At 42.6% G+C, this 4,981-nt stretch overlaps 1 long non-coding RNA gene across 1 annotated transcript; it reads left to right on the forward strand.

Annotated features, from left to right (window-relative positions):
- Window positions 421–4,068, forward strand: LOC8081841. The gene is made up of 5 exons (XR_002450407.1): window positions 421–553; window positions 644–1,163; window positions 3,601–3,696; window positions 3,784–3,885; window positions 3,965–4,068. It is a non-coding gene; the product is annotated as an uncharacterized LOC8081841 (long non-coding RNA).

The raw sequence follows: 4,981 nt of genomic DNA on the forward strand, positions 1-4,981 counted from the left end.
TCCTATTTTGGAACTACTATTGCTACCTGCTCCATGTTTACTTTGTTTCTGAACTACTAGCTATTTCACTAGCTTTGCTATGTTTACTAATGTATACCGGATGAAATTATTGCAGTAAAGATGGACAAAAAAAGAGCAAGAGGAGATGTCAGTAAATATCCTTCTCAAGTTCCTGAAACTAGCAACAAGAGAAGGCTTATTAAGAAATTCAAAGATAGACTTGGAGAAGCGAACATTGCACCATCAAAGATGTTGAAGGTGATAATGGATTGCACCATCAAATTTGCTATTTTTTGTTTCAATTTTCTAATTTTTTATTTGTTTTTCTAGGTCACCTCAGGAAGTGATGATGATGCCTATCCAAGCAAATTCATGGATGAACATAGAGATTATGAAAAGCTAGTTTTTCTGCAGAATCAACAAGGAGATGATGATGAGTATCAGTACAGTGAGAGAGATGGAAGTGAAGATGACTCTGGATATGAAGATGATGAGGAAGAACCTGAAGATGACTTAGAAAATGCAAATAACTTTCACGAGATCAATATGCATGGTGAGTCTTGAACACTAAAAATTGAGTTTTTTTTCATATCAAACTTTGATGCAATAATTTGTTTTGACATGGTTTTTTACATACCAAAAGAACAAAAAAGTAATGTGAGGGGGCCAACTAAGATGAAGAGGATGTGGAAAGAGTATGATCCTAATAGCAAGATCCAATTGAAGTTCAATAGATTTGGTCAGCCATGTGGACTGAAGACATGCAAATTAACAAGTTTCATTGGGTACCTTGTTAGAGGGAAGGAAATTTCTTTAGGACACAAAATTTGGAGCAAGGTAGATAAATCTCACAAAGAGAAGTTGTGGACAACTATATAGGTACATAGGCACAACCTGCACTTATTTACTTGATGACTTTGAAAGTTAATGTTGATTAGAAATGTAAATTCATGCAGGGATTTTTTGACATTGATGAGTATTACAAACCTTGGGTTTTGAAGTCTGCTAGCAAAAAGTGGAAAGATTTTAAGGTTGTTTTGAAGAGGAAGTACTTTGATCCTAATTTATCTCGGAGACAAAATATCAGTAACGGTTGTGGGAAAAGGATTCCAGCACCTCAATGGGAGTGGCTAGTGAATCACTGGACATCAAATGCGGGACAGGTAAGCAATGCTAGCTTACATTAATTATTAGTTTTTTTTTGAAAGTAAACTGGCAGGAGCTCTGCCTCTCAATTAAGCTTGGGAAAAGAGTTTATGTACAACATTCTCCCCCCAACCTTGAACTAGGGGAGCGAGAAAACAAAGGAAACAAAGAAAAACAAGAGCACTAAAAGCGATTGAACGCTCCAAATTTGGGCCCTCCTCCACTGTAGGATATCTTCTTTTGTTCTTGTGGCCACCTGCAGCGCCGTCTCATGCGAGTTGGAGAAAATTCTCCTGTTCCTTTCTTTCCAGACGTTCCAGATAGTGTAGATGACTAATCCATTGAATCGCCTCCTGTCATTTTTGGCAATCCTGGATTGTGCTTCCTCCCACCATGCGAGGAGGTTGGCTAGGTCAGCTGCCGGTAGTGCCTGGCCGACATCAAAATTCTCCCACTGAAGGATCTGTTCCCACACCAGTCTGGTGAACGGGCATAGCAGGGCGAGATGAAGGCATGTTTCCAGCGGTCCATTGCATAAGGTGCAATGGTCTAGATGAGGTCTTCTGTAGGTTATCTGCCGTGAGAGCTTTTTCCCGTGCCATGATCCATGCAAATACCTTGCATTTGTTCTCTGTGTGCACCTTCCATATGAGGTCCCCTCTGAAAGCTCTGAAGGACCCCGAAAATTGGATCCTGTAGGCTGATCTGGTGGAATAAGCACCGCTTTCTATCCATCTCCAGATGATGGTGTCAGGAGTGCCCGGCATCAGGTGGACCTGTTGTATCCTAATCCATAGCGAGATGAATTCTTCCACCTGCTGGTAAGTGGAGATTCCCCCCCTCAGTGCAGCTATCCAGGCGTTGTTCTGGAGCTCAGAGTGCACGTTCCTGTTCTTGAATCTGATGGCCTCAAAGAGGCTGGGTGCTAGGAATTTGGGGGCCTCGCCATCAAGCCAGCTATCGTGCCAGAAACGTGCCTTTCGGCCATCCCCAATGGTGACTCTAGTCGATGCATTGAACAGGGCCCGATCAAGATCGTTGCAAGGGACCTCCATTCCCACCCACGGCTTGGAGGTGTCCACCCACTCTTGCCATAGCCATCTCAGCTGCAAAGCCCTACTGAATTTCTCAAGGTCCGGAACCCCGAGCCCCCCGAGGTCCTTTGGTCTAGATACTGTTGGCCAGTTGACGAGACAGTGTCCCCCGTTGGCGTTCTCCTCTCCTTTCCAAAAGAAGGATCTTCTGATCTTGTCTATGCTTTTGCGAGCCCATACAGGTAGCGGGAATATCGTTAGGTGATAGGTAGGCATAGCCGAGAGGACGGACTGGACTAAAGTTAGGCGTCCTGCTCTATTAAGCCACTTCCCTTTCCATCCGGGAAGTCTCTGTCCAATGCGTTCGATGAGTGGTTGTATGCGAACCTTCCGCAGCGCCCGCGTGTGTAGCTGAAGTCCCATGTAGCGACAAGGGAAGGTGCCTCTGATCCCGGTGAAAGATCCAAGGACATGGTCAAGGTCTATGTCTTCACATCTGATCGGATGGACGGAGGGCTTCACGGGAGCCTTTTTCAAGGCATGTTGGGACACAATCAAGGAGGATTTATCGGAGGCTATCAATAGTCTCTTTCACCTCAACTCCCAACAAGGCCTGGAATTCTTGAACTCCGCAAACATTGTGCTCCTCCCAAAAAAGACAGAAGCTCTCAAAATAACGGACTACAGACCAATAAGCCTCATGCACAACTTCTCCAAAATTTTTGCAAAACTCATTGCCAACAGATTAGCTCCTCACCTCAACTCCTTGGTTTCAAACTGCCAGAGTGCGTTCATCAAGAAAAGGAGCATACATGACAATTTCTTGTGCGTTCAGGCCACAGTCAAGAAAATGCACCGAGAAAAGACGCCGGCGCTCTGCATGAAGCTGGACATCCACAAGGCTTTCGACACAGTCAACTGGAGCTACCTACTTGATGTCCTGCGTGCCCTCGGCTTTGGCACAAGATGGTGCGAGTGGGTATCCATGCTGTTTCGCACTGCCACCTCGAGGGTGCTCATCAATGGTCTGCAGGGTCCGAGCTTCCACCATGCCAGGGGAGTTCGCCAAGGTGATCCTCTATCGCCAATGCTCTTTATCCTCGCCATGGACCCCTTGCAGCGTATGCTTGAGCTAGCAACCCACAATGGCGCTATATCACCGCTACCCTCGACCTTTGCTAGATGGAGAGCTTCCCTGTATGCCGACGACGCGGCCATCTTCTTAAACCCTACAATTTTGAGTTGCACATTTGTATTGTTATTATTTCTAGCATGTAGCCTCTCTAGTCTAGGGAATTGACATGTACTATTATCTAGCAGCCTTTGTAGTCTATGGAATTTATTACTGGCTAATTTATTTGATAACATGATGTTCTTGCTATATTATCTAATTTCTTTACTCAACAATGTATTTATTTAGCTTAAATCTGAGAAGAACAAGGCCACTAGAGCACTGCAACTGAATGGAAGGCACACCACTGGATCGAGAAGCAATGCAGTTGTTTTAGATCAAATGGTATTTCTTGATTGCAGAGCCATTATTGCTGTTGACCTTTAATCATCGTTTGCCTTTGTGTGGTACCACCTAATGTTCTTAATACAGGAACTAAAGGAAGGAAGATAAATAGGCCGTGCTGAGCTCTATATAGCAACACATACCAGAAAAAATGGACAGCCAATTGATGATTATAGCTTTGAAAAAATTGTATGGTGCTTTCTTCCTCCTACTGCATTATTATTTTACTTATGGTTGAAAAATTTATTTGTTCATAACTTTTTTGAAGGATGAAATCCGAAGAAGATTTCAACAAGACCCTTCTTTGACTGCTGAGGATACTCATGACAATGATTTATTCTCAACATTGTTCCCAAAAGAGAGGAGTGGAAGGAGGACTGACCTTGGCCTGTTAGCAGGTGGTGTGGTCTCTGATCGCATATCTGAAGCTTTATTTGAGATGCAGGAAGTGAAGGAAGAAAATAAAAAGCTTTGGGATGTGGTGAAAACACTAATGTCAAATCAATCTAAGTTGCAGCAGCAATACAGTGAACTGAAAACTCAAGTTTCAGGCTCCCAAAAGTGCTCTTCTGTTGAAACTAGTCCAAGGGTTGGTACAGTAGATGGGCAACATTTGCATGAGAAGAAAGATGATAATCAAGAATCAATTTCACATTCAAATAAGAGACATGGAGTAGAACTTGAGGTAAATTATCTCCATTTGAGTTGATTTACTGATCAGATGCAGTTTGTAATTAGTTTTGTCTTCCAAGAAAGTTTCAGGCACCACTTACTAAGGTGACTGTTGTCTTTTATCATGTTAGTCTTTTCTAATCAAATATTAGAATATAATAGAGTTAATAGTAATCTTTGTAGGATGATATGGAAGATATAAAGTGTGGTATGGAGATTGGTCTCACATCTCCAAATAGTAAAAAGCTGGTGGCACTAGGGACTGTTCAGAAAACTGATAGGAAAGCTAAAGCTAATGATGGTCAACCATTGGCGGATTATATTGAGGTACTAGTCAGTATTGTTTATAAACAAACAACCATATTGGCTCGTGCACATGGGAAGATACAGAATCTGGGAAGTGCTACTGCTCACTGCATACCATGGCCTCGGCAAAATGTATGATTCCTATAGACTTAAAATTGGTTCCTTTGTTTATTTCTAATGATGAAACTTTGAACTTTACATTGATATAATCACACTACAGATCATTTGTAGAGATGGCACTCCATTGCACTCTAAACAGGTAGCACACTATCTTCAACACTGACACTTACTAAATTTGGCTTCAAAT

The sequence above is a fragment of the Sorghum bicolor genome, chromosome 2, assembly GCF_000003195.3.
Source record: "Sorghum bicolor cultivar BTx623 chromosome 2, Sorghum_bicolor_NCBIv3, whole genome shotgun sequence".
NCBI classification, from domain to species: Eukaryota; Viridiplantae; Streptophyta; class Magnoliopsida; order Poales; family Poaceae; genus Sorghum; species Sorghum bicolor.